Source organism: Passer domesticus, chromosome 1 (genome assembly GCF_036417665.1).
Source record: "Passer domesticus isolate bPasDom1 chromosome 1, bPasDom1.hap1, whole genome shotgun sequence".
Taxonomy (NCBI): domain Eukaryota; kingdom Metazoa; phylum Chordata; class Aves; order Passeriformes; family Passeridae; genus Passer; species Passer domesticus.
The window spans coordinates 53,010,933-53,030,343 of NC_087474.1; the positions used below are offsets into that span (position 1 = coordinate 53,010,933).

The window sequence follows — 19,411 nt, forward strand, 5'->3', positions numbered from 1 at the left end:
CTTGAGTGAGGGCGCAGCCTCCCGCAATGGTCCTGCCCTGGGGCCGCCCGGCGCCAACGGGGCGGGAGCTGCTGCCGCGGTCGGGATGCCCTCATCCCATCCTCACCTCCCGCCTTCTCTGGAGGGAGCGGCATGTGGCTGCCTCGGCCTCCCACAGTGACCGCAGGACGACCCTTGGGTCAATGCGTTCCTCGGGCAGGGAGGTTTCATCGTCTTTTCGGTTATAAAGAGTCAAGTTTAAAAAAAAAAAAAATCTGCCTTAATGACTTCAGAATCGTCAAGCACTTTATGTGAAGCATGCCGTTAAGCTATCCTCTACGAGACCCAGGTATTACAATGAGAAATCCTTTTTAATACGAAAGATGCCAGCAGGAGTCAAGAGTTTCACTGCTGACTTTGACTAGAGAAAACAGGAATATCCTGTTGACATAAATGAAGCATAAGTACAGCGATGTTGGTGCATGCTGCATTTGGCTTATGAGCAGAAGTTTAAAGCTGATTAGTCTTCATGAACACACAATACATTAAGCGTGAATTCAAGCTGCCTGCTTCTCCGCATTGCCAGGGGCTGTTCAGTAAAGGCCGCCTGTGCTGAGCGCCCTGCGGGTCCCTGGCAGCCCGACCACCCGAGAGCTGATTCCCCCGTGTGCTCCCCGTGGGAGCACACTCCCCCCAGCCACTGTCCCGTCTCCTGTCCCAGGGGTGGCTGGTGACATTCCTTACAGCAGGGCTTGGGACACTGCACGGACAGCAGCAGGGCCTGCCTGTGCTCTGCAGGTACCCGGAGACGAACGAGCGTGTGCTGCAAACTGTGCAGCCGCTGCACTCCCTCTCCCTCCTCCTTTCTGCTCTGCAGACAGCCTGTCCTGCTTCTGGCCCATCTTGGATGCCTTGGATGGTTGAATGCTGAGGTATGAGTAGCTAAGTAACCAAATCTGTCTAGAAATTCGTGTGTCAGGTGTCAAAATGACACTGGTGCCTCTGGATGGCCACAACTGCATATCTGTTCCTCAGCAGTTACTACACATGACAATGATTGCCAATTTCCTGGCCCACTTATGTCACTTTCAACTCCTGTCTGGAAGACAATAGCTTTGTCATTTGAAAAAAACTGATAACAGTACTGACTATTGCCTGCATGCACAAATGCACAGTCACGAAAATCCCTTCTGGCAACAAAAACTTTAACTGGTCATAATGACACTTAGCAAAAATTCACCAGGTGGAAACAATTCTTCATCTGGCAACAGCACTATTAATCTTGGGTTAACCCTTTGCTTATCATCTGCTCTGTCTCGTCAGCCTCTTGCTCTTCTAGACAAGATACACAGGTCATGGCTCAGGGAAGCTGTGAGTTCCCCAGATTCACACTATCAGTTTAAATGTCTTAAATTTAGCAAAGTTGATCATCCCACACAGATGTTTAAGAATGAGTCTTTATAATTGTGAGAAAAAAATTAAGAAATCTTTTATTTCCACCCCTTTCTTTTATTACTTGTGGGTGGATAATTAAGTGAATCATTGTATACATAGAGCAACATTGTTGGGATATGAAGTGCAGTTGCAATTTGAAAACAGTTTGATTCTGTGTTGATGACCTGGACAGGAGTTCAGGGATTGAGGGTGAGGTGTACTGCTTTGGGGTGTGGATGTTTTCCACACTTATGTGTGTTCTAAACAGGACAGTGTCTGTGTATTATGGTGACACTGTCAAGATACATACCAGAAGATCAAAACAGGAGAGCAGTATTTCACTGGCTAAAAGCCAGTTCTGATATTTTTGCACAATAAAGTTGCCTGAAATTGTGAAAAGCGAAGTAGTTGACTTGTGACCCATTTTAAAGTTTGGCAGTGCCATATCTAAGTTTAAAACTGGGCTAATGTTGGGTTTAGGGCATCTGATGTACCAAAGGTACTTCTGGAACATGACCATGCATATCTCAGCAGTTACTTCTTGCTTTCCTGGTGTACTGGGGAGAGCTTCTAGAGGGGTCAGTATGCAGTCACAGCTTAATACTAACAAGAGATTTCAGAAGACCATTACACAGGAATTCTGCCAGCTTCATCTTAGCAGTAAGGTTTGCCATTAAGCAATCAGCCATGAGTGATCTCCAAAAGTGAAATATTGTCATAGGATGTTCCTTTGCACCATTTTTACTGAACATGATGCTTCAGATAAAATATTGCCCCTATTCAGTTCATTGTTATACAACTTTGTGTCTCAACAGAACTGGATGGGAGCATCCAACAGATTTTGTCATAATGCAGACACCTCAAGAATCCAAGCTTTTTTGAAGGGTGGTTGATTACCTTGGCCAGGAATTGTATATGGGCCACTCTGTGGGGCAGGTTCCTTTCGTTCTCACTACAGCAATTTCTGTTGCTGTGTGCTATTGTCTCTGGCAGAATTGAGTAAAGCTTTGTGAAAGACCCAGGGCAGAGGACTATTTACACCATAAATTGTTCTCCAGGCATGCAGTCTTTATGGACTGACAGGGCCATGTTTCATTGACTCCAACTTTGGGAGTAATATAATTCTTTTAGGAAATCACAGCTCTTAAATGGTATTTGGATAAATTTCAGCCACATTTAAATAATTTAAACATTTAAATGCTTACTTGTCTTCTATAGTAAACAAGACAAAAACATAATGAAAAAGAGCAAACTATCAAAATGTGAGGAGAATAGAAACTGTCAATATTTAATAAAGATGGTGTATGCATTGTCACCAAACATTGCACAATGTTTCTGAAGCGCCTTAAACCATAAGTCTACCCCAAAATGTGTACATATTGTATGGTCAGGTCTGTAGTCTTTTCCAGGTATCTGGCTCTACTGCCTAGACAAATTTTAGGTTGTTTTCAATAAATGTCATGATAACAGGGCGTTGGTAGGACTGCCCACAACAGCATCAAGAAATCTCACATGTAGTCGACGTCTCTGTCCTGATCTTAGATCTGTGCATCTTTTCTTCATGCACAGGGTGGTGGGATTGTGCACTGCTGGCTGAATTTCAATAATAATACATTGACCTCCAGCACATAAATACTTTGCTACCACAGAGAAGGAAACAGTGAGCAAACAGGTTAAGTGTAAGGTCATAGGCTTAATGAGGTTTTAAATATTTCAGCTCACAGCATAGGGGACTATAATGCCCTTAAATTGAACAAGAGGGTTAAAATAAACTTCTAGGATCAATGAATATTACCAGAGCATGGTAATAAACATACACTTCTATATTTTCCTGTAATAGCTCTCATACAGGGTATTAATAAAATTTACTAGTGAAGCCCTGTCACCGTCTTCTGATAAAGGTAACTAATACATATGAATTACTTCTCTGCTTTTGTGAAATCACTTCTTTCTTCTTTAATAGCATACAATAATATTGCAGCAACAACTCTTTGGGTCAAAATGTCACATTTAATTTGAGAAGAAAATGGAAGAATATGGAAAAGTATGTATCAAAGGTAAATGTCTAACATTCACTTCCAAGCACCACAGGAGTCTTAATAGCTTTTTTGCCATTACTTCTTACACAAGTGTTTTCAAGGGAGAGGATACTTTTTCTGCCTCTTCCTTTACCAGTATAACCAAAGCAACAGAATTTTGATAGTTAAATATTACATCAGGACAGTTTTCTTATTTGCAGAATCATTACCATTTCAGATCCTCACAAAGAAACCTTTCCTGTCTATTTCATGAACTGCCGACAGTTGGGCTTAAACTAAATTATAAGTGGAAGTGGCTAAGCAAAGGAGTATTTTTCCCCCCCTGCTTTCTCCAGGCTTTCTTTGAATGTCCTCAGGGCTTGCAGTCTGGAAAACTGTACTCTGCACTGCTGCATATTAAGCAGAGCAAAAGGTATACTTTATTAGCACCAAAACAATTCTCTTCTGTCATTTTCCTTAGTTTGCTCCTCAAATAAGAAAAATTTGTTGTCCCTAGAAGTAACTCATATTTTAATTCTGGAGTTTTGATAACAACTCTAACACTACAAAAAAGACAGTATGGCTGAGATAAAAATGAGCTATATACACATCCCAGCTCAAAATTAAGGTTGACAGAACAGAGTGTAGTATGGGACTACAATATTATTTTTAGAATATACAACGGAGAAAAAAGGAAGAAATATTCCTAATTGTTTTCAATCTGTTGAGAATGAGCTTTTTACAGTATGAAATTCCACATGAACAGAAAAAGGTTAGGTCAATAAAGGCAAAAAAATGAAAGAAGTTCTACATGTTAGTTGTGTAACTGAATCATGTGTCTAGAAATTGTAATATTAGAGATGAGTCTCACTGAGTTTATATCATAATAAATCAGGACTCCAAAGCTTTCTGACTCAGATATCCTTAAGTAAGATTTTTTTTATCCAGAGCTGCCTTTTTTGTTTGTGTAATACTTGATCATAATATGCAAATGTTTACTGTAAATGAAATTGGTCCAAGGAGAATGCTGTATTCTGCTTATGGATTTCCCTAGCGAATTGCATCTCTATTCAAATTACGCAGAATTTTTGTCACATTTCATTTCTTCCACAGGAGAGAAATGCCAGCTCTTTTCTTTCAGCAAAGAGACAAATTACTCTCTCTGTGTTATCCATTGTATAAACTCAGGCAAATACTGACAAACTGCAGGAATAGCAGCTGTACAATGCTGATCCAATTGTCTGAAGTGAATAGAACTGCTAAAAGTCATAAAACTTGTGGAGTGCACTGATTTTCTTGGCACCTGAAACCAGGAGAAAACAATTGTTTCTGTGGCAATGCACAGTTTCAAAAAGGTTGAGGTTATGACAAGGGTGGTTAAGTGGTGGCTTTTGAGATACATGTGGATTGTGAACAACTCCAGTACAGCGTGTATGCCATATCTGCAGCATATAATTGGTTGACTGACTGTGCTTGAACAAAGGCTGCTGGGCAACTCATATCTCAGCTGAGGAAGAAAGTGAGCTGGCATAGCTGGGCCTCTTGGGACTCCCTTCTACAGGGAGCTACAGTCTCTTGCAAAGCCATTGTCACCTGTAAATGGCTACCTAAGGTCCCAGAGGATGGCCCTGCTAGCTGATACAGAACCAATTGTCCAGGACAGTATCATGCTGGGCATGGAAAAATGTTTATGCCCCTTTTGTCTGTTTTTACCTTAAAACTGCTGCCACACCCAAATGATGTGTTTGACATTACTGCACCATCCCTGGCAGGGCAGTTGGGCAGTGACTTTCCCTTCTCTTAGCTCCTTTTCTTCTCCCATTCTTAGTCCTATCCTCTTAACCAGTGCTGGAAGACCAAGTATGCTTCTGGCTCTGAGTTATGCTCAACTACCTGAAGATGATAGCATTCAGATGGTAGCTAAATAGGGGTTTATTCTCCTGCCTTCCCTTGAATGGGATTTTATCACTTCCATGGGTTATTTTCTCAGACCTGCGAGTACAGGCATGCTCCTCTTTTACAATTACCATTGGTGTCAGTGGAAGGTGGTATCTTGAAGAACAAGTGCAGGTGCCATGCAGCCAAATGTACAGGGACTTTGCCATTTAAACAAGATGAAATGTTCCAGGGACATGTCATGAGCGTTACTCACTAATCTGGAAGAGACTGAGCAAGGTTTCTCACATCTACTCCAAATTTATTTCACAGGACTTAACTATGTTAATTTACATGCAGTTACCTGCCCAAACTTTGCCACAGTATCTTGCTCAGGAACAAAAAAGTGCAGCTAATGTGAACCAACAATCAACTGCCATGTAAACAAGTAACATTAGGTACTTTTTTTTCATTGAATTGTTGTAGTCAGTAGTTGTCACCCTGACTTACTTACACTGAGAAGAACTAGTTGAGGCTAGAAAAACATTGAGGTTAGTGAGGTAGTTACTGATTTCTGTGGGTTTACAGTCAGGGTAACACAGTTCTCAGTGTGCAGAATCACAGAGAAGATGAACTTTCTGATCAAGTCTTCTGCAGAGGGAGACTTCCTAGCTCTTTAAGGAAACTGAAATGTCAGTGCTCATGTTGCAAGCTCGGGCCCAACTTTAGAGTAAACATATGATACATTCAAAGCCTGAAGCTGCCTCTTTTTGCTCATCCAAACACAGCAATGAGTGGCTCAGTGAGGCACGCCATGCAGGCTTGGCTTATATTTTAAATAGCAGCAAAGAGCTTCAAAGTTCTTCAAAGAACTAGAAAAAAGAGTTATGAACTATACTTGCTTTTTGTGAAATAAATGAGGTTAACATCTGCAAAACTATGGATTGTATTTTACTACTGACTCATTGCGTCAGCTGACTAATTGCAACTAAACAATTTTACAAGTAATGCAGCAATTGCATAAGCAAAACCAGAATGAATTCAGCACCATATGAAGGCAAGGAATCAAATTCCATGGTAACATGTCAGGAACTCCAAGTTACAGGAGATGAAATATAAGGGAAACTGATTTGTGGCAATTTGTGCTCAGAGATGACAAAAAGCTCTCTACAGAAATGGATTGCTTAATTTTATTTCTTCCTTCACCCAGATTCCAGTAATTTCTTTTTCTAACTCACAGGCATCAATTTCTCAAAAAGCTTTGTTCAGATACATCAACTCATCTGAAAAATACATCTAAAAATGGGAACTGTTCTATAATTTTAATTATGTAGCAGTTGCAAACCGATCACATTGTATATTGTTAGGTTTATAAGTATTACCTGTCTGTGGAATATTAATATCAAGGTCCATTCTTGTAATAACAAGAAAAAACATGGTATAAACTTAAATTAAATGTCAGTTCTCCAGGACTCCATAAAAATTTCACATATTGAAAATTTTTCTGAATAAAGTAACTAATTAAAACTTTTTGTGTGTGTGTGTGTATTATCAGATTCCATTGAGGAGCACTCTTTATCACAATGTTTGGCAAAGTAATTTACAGGTTATTAAAGAGATTGTTATTTAATAATTTGACCCAGGAAAATCTTCAGGTCCTCTGAGAAGCATTTTAGTACAGCTGGAATAGTTTTGGTTTTTTTTCTAGCAAGAAAGAGTATATAGTGCTGAGGGTTACATTATCTCCTCATGCAATATTCGCTTCTCAAGAAGGTCCTCAGAATATATTAAGACAGAGATGGTGTAGTCTGTGATTACTTGAGACCATAAAACCTTGTCTTGTTTGTGGTTGCAACTGCCACATTCCTGTGCAATGCTACCAGCCTCCTTTCAGAAGCTAAAACAACAGAGAAAAAGCTCACTTCCTGATCAATCAATCAATCAATCAATCAGGTGGGGTAATGAAAATTATTAGTAGCCCTTACAAACACCATTGATTTTTAAAAAAATCTCAAATATAGACACCTTATCAATGTATTTGAAACAAGCATTTGTCTGTTGTATTAAATGTAGGTAGGCTTGTACACACTGATACGAGTATTGTCTGCAGACTCTGAGGAGCTCACAAGTGTATTTCAAATTCACTTCAACAAGGGCACCAGGCAGTGTTATAAGGATTTTGTAAAAATCCATCCTTTAGAATCTTGTAAGTATTCTCTTGGATATCCTACAGGCTCGCCTTCATAAAGCTTTCAATACTGAGTTGAGTGGGCTGCATGTGTGTGAAGCTGCCCTGATTGAAACGCCAATATTCTCTCTTTCTCTGGGCTCTGAAATTTACTACTGCAATAAAACAGAAACATTCCCTTGCATACTAAACTGAAGTGGCTATGAAGAATAACTACTGAAGCCCCTCATTTATTTCATAGTTTCAGTCTAATTGACATCAGCATTCAATCCTTTCTACTGGCCTATTCATTGTCTCCCTCTCCTGGAGATTCAGTCTGGATTCAGTGTACAACAAATTCATTACTGAACTGCAGCACCTTCCATCTCTGAAAGGAAGGGGAAAGAAGAAATCACTCTGTAATTACAAGAAAAGCATATTTTCTTTTTTTTTTTAGCTCTTACGCATTTCCCATAATACCTACAGCAAACAACCAACACCACCTCCCACATCTCCCAGTCCAAGATTCTATGTTAAGAGGATATTTATCTATCTCTCTGACTCCAAAGAACCAGTTCCAGACACATCCTAATACAAATATTTCTTAATAATTCCTGGAATGATTGATGATATATTGCAGACTATGTATTTTTGGCATATTATTTAATCAGCAGCAATAAAAATGCTCTTTTTATAAAGCACATGAATAATTAATTTTAGTGCTAAAGGATGAGAACTCCTGTAATGCATCATTTGCAAGAATGGTGCAATGAGTTCAGAGACTGGGAAACAATGAAAGTGATGAAGGGCCTCTGGTACCCATTGGTCCTTCCATGAGAATAGGGACCAAAGAGTGTTTGAAATTAGTACAGAAGAACTGGTGTGGCATAAAATAAAGAGAGAAAGAGGGCAGACTGGGAAAAATCTTAGTTCATTCCGGGAAATAAAAGCAAACATTAAGTGTGGAGAATACAATGAATTATATGAGAAGGCACAGAACATGGACAGATAAAGGCAATTTTATGGGGAAAAATGTTAGGAGAAGGATGTGGTAACATTTTCCTGTGGTACAGGTGGTATTTTTTAATACTGAATACACTACTGAATGCTCTTTTTAGCATAGTGCAGGCTGTGTGGGAAAACGGACCCCAAAACGTGGCATTTTTCTATCTTTCTCCTGTTCACAGGACACATCCTCTTCTTTAACTATCCTTGATATTTATAAGACAGTAATTGTGGGGACCACATAGCCTTAGATCTCAGCTGAGGTAGAGATGGTATTGTCAAATAAGACAATTATGAACCCTAGCATAAAGACTAAGAAATCAGTAATTTATTCCACACTTACAGCTTACCACATTTCTAAAATGCATCAAACATATGGTAAAAGCTAGGGGGTTTTCACAGCATATGGCATATATATGGTGTGGCTTTGACAGATGCTCTAGAGCATGGGAACTTCTGGTGAGAGCAGAACCATTTGTGAGATGAAACATTCATTGGGACTTCTGTAGCTGAGAGAAAAGGCCTGATCCCCACATTACTGCTAGCTGAGAGGAAAGATTGTCTCAATAACCACTGTGGGCTTGGATCCCATGTTGCCATAGGGCTAGAACTTAGTAGATTCAAAGTAGTTGAACCCAATCAAAAAAATGAGGGAGATCATAGACGTTCTGTTTCCACTCCATTCAGTGGACGTTTCCCAAGTATTGGGTTGGTGTGGGGGAGAGACAAGTACAGGTGCTGTGTGAAAATATCTACAGAATCTAAAGCCATGCAAAAGAACACTCTGCTACTAAATTATGTAATAGTGTGTGTCATTCATTAAATATCAATAAATAATTTAAAATTTTCTGTAATTTGGCCTGACTTTAAATCTATTCCCCTGGGGTGGTTTTTTTTTTTTTGTTTGTTTGTTTTTTTTTTGTTTGTTTGTTTTTTTTTTGTTTGTTTGTTTTTGTTTTTGGGTTTGTTTTTTTTTTTTTTGTTGGTGGTGGTTTTTTGTTTGGTTTTTTTTTTTTAATTTTATTTTTATTTTTTTTCTGTATAGACCTGTAAGGGGAGTTTTATGGGCTTTCTTTGGTGTAAGTTCCTGATTTAAAAATTTTTCTTTGTGCTGATTAAGAGAAAATGGAAGGTCAGTGGATGGTCCATAATTTGACATGGAATGGAAACTAGAAAGATTATTTAAAATGAGAATAAACCCTTTATTTGATAGATTATCTGCCTGTTGCTAAACCTTATTTCTGAGAGAAGAGTATGTATGAGGTTCTCCCTTCACCTAGCTGTTAGCAGAGTTGCAAAAAGTCCAGTCTTCCCTTTGCTACCTCTCCTGCCCTGTTTTCAAGCTGCAAGGTGTAGTACTGAGACATGGGTCTTGGATGCAACTTTGCTGACATCGATTGAACAATTGACTCAGTATTCAGGATTTCAACCCATGTGCCCCAGCCAAATGCTGGATTTGGGGTAGTCCTCAATGTTAAGGTTGGGGTTGTTCAGTAGCATTTTATGTCTGCAACAAAAAGAACCTTCTGTCCAATTTTTATGGGTAGCTGATGTTGGGCAATTGGCCAATTTTCTGGATCAGAAGTAGTGGCCTTACCTTAAATAAGTTACTGTCTTCTTGCTGTATGCATTTTCCCACTCTGTAACAGAAAGCAAGGAACTTTTCAGATTCTGAAACTAAAATAATGAGAATATGTTTAGGCTTATGAAACCTATTTCCCAGTATAGTGTCATTAATAAAAATTACAAAAAATGTACTTTAGAATAAATAAATGAATGAAATTTAAGACTGATACTGCAAAATAAATTTGGGCCTTTTTTTTTTTTAATGGGGAAATTCATTAGACTGTGAAAATTAATCACACTCTGCATAGTACCCCACTGGTACACATGGCTCACTGCAAAGTAATTCTGTTGCTTTGAGACTTTGCATGTGTACTGGATTGATTCAATGTTTAATGAGATTTTTAGTTTGCATCTCGTTTATGTTTATGCCTACCAGATGGTCTTCATTTGTCATAGTATTTCTTAGGAATTTCTTTTTCTATCTCAGATTTGAGTGTCTGTATGATGAAGATGTGAAAGAAGAAACTGAGCAATATTAAACATCACAGACAATTGATTGCTAAGTATAAAGAAAGCACTTTATGGTTGTAAATAATAGTGTAAGAGAAAAACCTGAACTGATCTGTATTTTGACTCTAGGGATAGGATTTTCAAGCAAAATGTGTATCTTAGTGTGTTCCTAGTGTTGATTTTGGGGATTTAAAGTCAGGAAAGAAGCTAAAGTAGATCCTTTTCTAAGAATTTTTTTTAGTAGTAAGATTTCTTTTCTTCTTCACAAGTCTTTAAAATGTCATTACCTGAGACATTTACACAGAGAAGCCCCAAGTGCCTAACTTTGGATTATAAGCATAATACAGGAGCTGCATAAGAAGCAATATCTGCCTAATTCTTTCAGTCTCTCTACCTCAGAAGAGTAGGCGGATTTGTATTAGATCCACTGAGCCAAGGCCCAGCCCTCTCTGTTGAGGTGAGAACTGGTTGAAGCAAGGTGGCTTCTTGTATGAGAAACAAATTTAATCCCTACATTTACAGGAGGGGACACTGACATTATAGTATTGTTTCCCTTGGCAATATTGATCTTTCCACCCTACCCCCTCCCCCTTCCTTTCCCAATCACTTCCTGGAATAGTAAAGACACACAAAAATTTTGGAATCATGAGAAACCTTTCATAATTTCAGATAATGGAGTAGTTTTTTTAATCTTTAGTGGCTGAAGCTTTATGAACAGAAGCTGGGTCATATGTCCTCAAAAAAGATTTTTCCCGCGGAGGATACTGAAAGAGCTTTTGACAAATTTCCAGCAAAAGGACACCTTGCTAGAAATTATAATCCTTCCATGTACAGACATAGAAACTGACACGAAAAACTCCTGGGTCTGTTAGTCTTGCAAAATTCAGCTGATAATTAGAGATATGCTCTTCATGCAAATTCAACCCAAAATATAATTAACACAGCTACATAAATATATGTAGTGAGAATAAAAGCAAATAATAGCTTTAGTAAACCTGGAAGACAAAAATACTAGCTCAAAAAGTCCTTTGTTTCTCTCTTAAATCTAGCTGAGTTATTTTTCTTCAACTGTGAATCAGTAAGTCTCAGGAAAAGACGCTGAAGGAAAGCTAAAGTAAATTGAGTTTGAGACCATAGATCATTGTCTCAAAATACACAATGCAAACAGGAATTAGTTATATCTATATATATAGTAATTTGTTAAAGTTTGACAGTGAATAAAAGGATGCTGTGGTACCAATTACTTCGTGCAGACTAGAAGAGGAAAACTGTTTTCTGGTAAACCAAATTAAATCCAGAGTAACTGGAGAAGATGGTAGAGGAAGTTGGTGGTTAGAGATAAACAATTGTTCAATCTGTCTTTTGGTAATGGCAGTATTAACAGCTGTCATGATTAGAGGTTTCTCACTATAATAAATAGAGTTTTGACTGTAGTCTCCACTTCTTTCACGCAGTAGATTGAAATAAACGTCCTATTTTCTCTCCCAGGATATGGTTTTTACCATTGGGAAGTATTGAGGGGTACCTAAGAAGAATCAGAAATTGTCCTATGAAGGGAAGAAGAGGAGGACAAAAAAAGGCTGGAAGATTTGGAAACCCTGAAAACAGTCACCGGATAATTTCCATGCACAATAAAAAGAGCAAAAGTGTTGGGCAGCAGCTCAGATGCCTGATGAAGGCTGTTGTGTCTGTACTGCACATTATAAAGGACCATATATTAGTGACTGGTGTCAACTCAGGTTGATATTTTGATATGTAATGTATTATCCAAGTGGTTTCCCCAGTAATGTGACATAATTAAGAAAATCACAGGAAAAAAAAGACTGGTGAACTTTCTGTCCCTCAGCAGATGAAAATTTGACCGTGCCTTTTCTATTTCTTTATTCTGTATTGACACCTTGCCTCTGTCCCCATATGGTCAAGTTCTTCTGAAAAAATTTTCATTTTTTAGAGTCACTACCAAAGCTGTAATCACAGCTAGGTTGAACACCATGCTTCACCAGCCCAAGGCAACTTAAATTAATTGTTTTCGTGTGACTCAGTGGCAAATATAAATTACAGCACCCTTGACCCTGTTGCAAAGTCTCCTTTTTTCCTGATGTCTTTCAGTTTGAAGATAAAAACTGTCACAGTTCTTTTTAGGCAGCAACTTTTCAATAGCCATTAGTGAAAAACACTAAATTTAACATTGTGTGCTTTCTTATGTAGAACAATGTAGACTTTTCAGGAATTACACAACGCTTTTGTAAAGTTCTTTCTCACTAATCTATAGAAATGCTACTAAAGATATCCTTGGAGAGATTTAGGAAAGCAGTTTTTTGCTCCACTTCAAATTAAAGGAAATAAAAGCATGTAAATTCAGCACTGTTATTAGCTCAATAACAGGAGTGCTATATACTTCATCATAAATATGTTTTCTTGTGTTGGAGTGGGTAAATTTTTTTTTCCTAAAAATAACTTTCCCTCTCTTGCACAGCTCTCCTCTGGCCTGTAGGTGTCATAGTCAGAATATGGATGAAATAGATAAATATTAGTCTACTTACTTGAAATAAATTTCTGAAAAGCAATGTTCTTGTTAGGTAAGTACTGTTATTTATTGAAGCTTTGGAAGTGGAGAAATTACTCTAGTACTTAAACAAGCATAAAATATAATGGATTTCACTGCACATTCTCTACCTATGAAGTTTCTTATGTTTCTCAGGGAAAAAAACATTTTTCTCAGAATTCTTAACCTGATGCCTCCAGCTTTGAACTTGCCTGTCTTGATCCTGTTCTTTGTCCATTTTTCTTTCGCCCTTGCTTCTTAATATCTAAGTCAGATAAGATCCAGAGAAGTGACTGAAAATATTAAAGAGCAGCATGTTTCTATTCTAGGCAATAAAGTATTGGACTGTAGGTGTAATAAAGGTACAGGATGAAGCACCAGTGAATGCTAGGGAAAGTTGCCTGACCAGTATGGTTGTCAGGACCAATCCTATGATGGAGTGATGGCAACTGTCAACAACAGAAGACCAACAGATGTCATCTATCAAGATTTCTGTAAGGCATTTGACATGGTGGCACAAGACATCATTGTCTTCTAACTGGAGAGACATGGATTTGATGGATGGACTGTTCAGTGGACAAGGAATTGGCTGAATGGATGTAACCAGAGAGTTGGGCTCTTGTCTTGGGATGGTGCTCTTTAGTATTTATATCAATGAAATTGTGAGATCGAGAGCACCCTCAACAAGTTTAAGTTCCATGAAGCTGAGAAGTGCAGTTGTCACAATAGAAGGATGGGATACCATCTATGGGATATGGACAAACTTGAGAAGTGGGCCCATAGGAATTTCATTTAGTTCAACAAGTCCAGGTGCAAAGTGCTGCACCTGCCTCAGGGCAATCCCAGACATGAGTCCAGGCTGGGAGAAGAACTTGGTGAGAGCAACTGTGCTGAGAAGGACTTGGGGGTTCTGGTGGATGAAAAGCTGGACACAAGCCAAGAGAGTTCACTTGCAGCCCAGAAGGCAGATGGTATCCTGGGCGTTTCTGAAAAGAGATGTGGCCAGTAAATTGAGGGAGGTAATTGTCCCCATCTTCTCTGCTCTCATGGGACCACACCTATGTGCCACATCCAGGTCTGGGGTCCTCAGCACAAGAGAGATATTACATCTGTTAGAGCAAGTCCAGAGGAGGTCACAAAGATACCCAGAGGAGAGGATAACCTCTTCTGCAAGGGCAGCCTGATAGAGTTGGAGTTGTTCATCCTGGAGAAGGCTCCATGGAGGCCTCTCTGACACCTTTCAGTTACATTAAGAGGTGTTTATTGAAGGAGGGAGGAAACTTTTTTAAAGGTAAATAGTGACAGGACAAGGGGCAATTGTTTTAAGCTAAAAGAGGACAGGTTTAAATTAGTTCTTAGGAAGAAATTTTTTTCTCTGAGGGTAGTGATGCACTGGCACAGGTTGCCCAGAGAAGCTATGGATGTGCCATCCATGGAAGTGTTTGAGGCCAGGTTGGAAGGGCCCCTGAGCAACCTGATTTAGTGAATTATCTCCCTGCTCATGGAGGGGTAGGTAGAAACTTGGTGGTCTTTAAGGTCACTTCCTCCTACCCTCCCCAAGCTATTCTATGATTCTGTAAAACATCTAAGGAACCTAAGTTGTATCAAATTCTCATAGTACAACCAATTTTCAAACTCTGTTGCCTACTAAGCCGTTAAAGACAGCAAAAATCAGATTTAACCAATCTAGGTTCAAGTCCTTCACTGGAGACCTAAATTGAAAACCTTGTCACACTGTCTAATTGATGCAGTATTCAAGCATCAGCAGGAAAACATTTGTCTACCCAAAAAGTCAAGATCTCTCCATCTGCAGGGAAAGCTACCAGTGAACTTCTATCATGACACCCAAAGTCAGGTGAAGTAGCGCTAAGTCAGTGTCACATCGACAGTAGGGTATAGTGGGATCTGGTAACACATTAAGAGGCTGCTTACATAAATGTTATTTAATCTACAATTGCTATGCAAACAACTTTGGAAATTCTGGTTGGCCAATGCTCAGCTCCTACAATTTGGAAAATGGACATTCCTCCAGTAGAAGGTTCTGTGGGATTTCTAGTTCATCAAGGACAGAGATGTTGGAGCCTTGGATATTTGTAAAACACATAAAAAATTAATGCTTAGGAACCATTTTGGTAATGTTATGTTAAAGCTTTCCCTTTAATAACTGTTTAAAAAATGGGGCTAGAAAAAGAAAGCTCTATGTCCTGTGCATAAATGTGCAGTACAAGAGGGATTATATTTTAAAGAAGATTTAGGCATGTGATGAATTAAAAATTGAATCATTGTTAAGAACTATGAAGCCCTCTTTACTAGATAACACTGTCTAAGATTTTCGTGCTGATTACTGTAAGCATTTTCATTTATAGAAATATCTAATTTAAGGATTTCCAATTATTGCAGCATAAAACCAGACCTTTGTAATTCAGATCAAGAAAAGCCCATCAAACATACAATGAGAAACCTAGACATTTCTGTGACATGTGGATCTGTATATCAACATATTATTGTATTAATTTATTTGTGTATTTTGAGATAATCATACAGTCTTGTGCAGGAATGATGACTGTATTTATCTCAATGTTATTAATTACACCAGCTATCTGGAATAAAAGATTTAGCATTTCCATACCTATAAAGAGCTAAAGGCTGCATTTGGAAGGAATAATGGATGCCATCAGAAGATTTTCAAATCCAGTTCCAATAGCTGGACATTTCCACCCTGATTGAAATATTTAAAAACCTCCTGAGAGTAGACTAACTGAAGCTTGCAACTCATGCTCTATAACAATTTTATTGCTGATCATATTGCACAGTGACACAGTTCACTCAGCACTTTACCTGACTGTTACCCATTAATCAGCTGTAACACAAACAGCGCCATGTATTGGGAGTTTATGAGAGTTGTCTGTTTTCTAGGACACCTCCATCCCTGACACTAGATATGTCTGCCAGACACTATGTGCTATTAAGAGGAGACTGGAGCTGGGGTTTGTGGGGGGTTGTGGTTTGCCTGGTGGTCTTTTATTTCAGTCTGTTGGGGGGCAGTCCAGTAAGAAAGTGCTGTAAAACTTACTGTGTATTTGTCACTGTCATGTTCTTGAATTGGTGTTGCAGAAAAAGGTGCTCAAAGTCATCTCTTTAATTGTAAAGGCATGAGAAATAAGGCTACTACCCATCATTTCCAATGAAAAGAATATTAGTTTAAGTTTTGGAAATCTGGGGTCTGCTCTGGATGTACCCACAAAGCTGGAAAATCATAATGATATATAGAAGTCTGAGATTTGGAGAGAGTTTTATTTTTCTTATTGCTCAAACTAATATTGATTGAATGAAGAGGTCCTGCCTGTCTATCTGCTGTAGAAATGTGTTTGACTTTGTTATGCAAAGTTTCACTGGCTAAACTCGAAGTGTAAGTGGCATTGGGAATCATATTGGGCTCTACCTATGTTTGAAGGCTATATCTAAGGCATGTTTCTTATTCTGCCCCATGGAAGATTTCCATATTTTTCAGAGTGAGAGCGATATGATATGGCTTACAACATGCAACTTTATGCTTCTTCTGTACAGATATTTACACATCTGAAGAAGTCATATTTTGCTCCCCTTATAGATATTGGGTATAAATAAGACAATTTAAAGGCATGATTTTTGACACAGATATATGTTTCAAAATTGTGTCTATTTCTCCTCCATGACTCTAAAGGTGCTCAAGACTATTAAGTCAGAGATAAACCTGCATTTGTTCACATAAACTGAACAAAAAAGTCCAGGCACAAGCAATGAAATAGCTAGAAACATTTACTTCAGGGAAGTCTGAATCAATAAAAATATAAAGTTGGATGATGGGAATCTTACTGTATGTTTGTGCACTTGTAAGTATAACTGACTTCTGCCAGAATGACAACAGCCTGGTTAGAGTAGGTCAGGCAACGGATTAAATTGCAGTAAGTGCAACCAAGGACCAATTGCTCAAAAAATGTAAGAAAACCAATCAGTTATATCAGGACAAAAAATGTCCCCATCATCAAACTAGACCTTCCTAAGCTGGGTTTAGGGAAACTCCTCTTTAGGATGGAGATGTTACTGGTGAAAAGAGAAAACTTTCTTCATAAGGTGCTGGGAGAACAAGTGGAATGAAAAGAGCTTGGAAAAAGTTTGTAGAAAAAAAAGCTTGAATATTTTATTTTCTTCTTTATAAACCTTGAAGATTTTTTATTTCTTTCTCAATCTAGGTATTTCTTGTGCCCTTGTAACTGGTTGTACAACTGTTGTTGTAACTGTTTTAGTTACCTTTTTCATAGCTAGTCAGCACATGAGTCACATTTGTTTTCGCAGACACAGTAACTTAACTGTTGCTACTAAAGAGATGCACCAAAGATTTTCTACCAGACACAAAGTTTCCCATTCCCCAGGATAGTTAGTTAAAGCAATAGCATCAATGTTGAGACAAATTCAGAACTTTTTCTTTCTTTAATGAAAGACAAGGAAAACAAAAACCAAAACAATAAACAAGCACAAATCCCATATGAGGCTCACGTTAGAATACTTCCATCATTTTCATTTGAAAAAAAATGTAACTGAGTAACGAGTCCAGCAGCCTTACTCAGCAACTTTACATGTATGGGCAAAAATATTAATGCATGCAAATTGCATTGGTGACAGGAATATTCTCATGAGTGTAACTGCGCTTATTCTTGATGTTTCCTTTTACAACTAAGATGTAACCCCTCAATAATCTCAATAATACTGTAATGCCTGTGGTTCTGAGGCACATGTCACTTGGGAGACTTGCCTAGCTCCATTGCTTTTAACCCTGATAAGTAATTAGAATCTAATTTATGAATGCCTCATATCAGGAAAGGAATCTGAATTTGTTTAAAAGAGTCCTTGTCAGGAAGTTTTCCTTAAGCAAAAAATTTACAAAGTGTCTTTGCAACCAATATTTCTTAATTCTGTGAAGAAAGAAAACCAAATTTGTGTAGCTCTTTCAAGACCCCAGTAACTTTAGAATTATTTTTGTTTTAGTTATTAGTGGTGGGTTGGGGTTTTTTTGGGTAGTTTTTTTAGGTTTTGCTTATTTTAACGTTCCTTTGAGGAAGAATTATTAGGTGCAGCACATCTCAATCATCCTTTGACTTGGTATATTTTTGTATAACAGTTTGGCAAGCAGTGAGAACTCTAGATTTGGGGTTTTCTTTTGGTTTGTTTATTTTTTTTTGTTTGTTTGTTTGTTTTGGTTTTCTGGTTTTTTTTGTTTTTTTTTTCCTTGCTTGCTTTTATTGTGGGGTTTTTGGCATGTGTGCATAAAGTTATTATTTATTTAGGGGTTTTCTATGAGTTAGTAATATTCCCATTCTTCTGGGGAACCTTTGACTGAATGAACTTCAGAAACTGCTGTTTCAATATGCTACAATATCTTAGAGCTTCTTCTCTCAAGTACATAATATTAAAATGTTAACTAAATAAAAATAATAGGAGCTGTTTTGAGGGAACTGCTGCAGGCTTCCTATTGTGTCTTCTCCTTAGTATAAACACAGGTATAAAAATGTTTGGATCCTGAGTGATCTGCACCAATAAGAATGGACATGAATTACATTTTTAAATTATTTACAACTTCACAGTGTCTGTGGCTTTAAATTATTGATGCTTGTGACAGCAACTGTCAATGAGACAAAGCTTGCACTGAAACAGCAGCAGCATACTGTGGTATTCAGTGCCTCCAGTCCTTCTTATTATGGAAAAATGTCACTTCTTTCATTGTAGGAGAGCAGAAAAAAGGAAGCAAGATCATTATTAAAGGAGAAGTTTCCTTCAAGACTCTTTGATTACAGTGTGTCTCTCAGAACTCTTGGCATAACAAAAATGCTCTAACTGAGCATGAAAGAGACTGGTCTTATCAGTAAGAGACTGCATAATGTTTGCTGTAACAAGTTTTTTCACATGTAGGGTTATAGCAGCAAAAAGGTCCCTGCTGGACCACAAAGGATGAGACAGCCCTGTGTGAGAGAGAGACTTTATGGGGAACAACATTTGTCCCCACATATGCCCCACAGTGCATTGTCTAGGGTAGTGTCACTCATCACTCAGGCAATACCTTCAGAACAATGGTATCAGCTGCCCAGATGTGGTACAAACACTTGCACCTCTGTTGATATAGCAGCGACTATCAGGAGTACCACAAGTCATCTGTCTTTTTTTATTACTGCTGCTCCCTCCTAATGACCTATGAAGCTGAAATCTCCTGAATCTGTCTGTCTATATCTGACAGGTTCTAATAAAGTTTTTTTGTTTTAGGTGCAAAAGGACAGGTCT

At 38.3% G+C, this 19,411-nt stretch overlaps 2 long non-coding RNA genes across 2 annotated transcripts; one reads left to right on the top strand and one right to left on the bottom strand.

Annotated features, from left to right (window-relative positions):
- The first annotated feature begins 52 nt into the window (after positions 1 to 52).
- LOC135300791 (uncharacterized) lies at positions 53 to 19,012 on the top strand. Its single transcript, XR_010362564.1, has 3 exons — positions 53 to 328; positions 12,043 to 13,974; positions 14,175 to 19,012. It is a non-coding gene; the product is annotated as an uncharacterized LOC135300791 (long non-coding RNA).
- Positions 7,630 to 13,722, bottom strand: LOC135300787 (uncharacterized). Its single transcript, XR_010362563.1, has 4 exons — positions 13,506 to 13,722; positions 13,312 to 13,392; positions 10,076 to 10,118; positions 7,630 to 7,861 (listed from the first exon to the last, which is right to left on the bottom strand). It is a non-coding gene; the product is annotated as an uncharacterized LOC135300787 (long non-coding RNA).
- Positions 19,013 to 19,411: the final 399 nt, after the last annotated feature.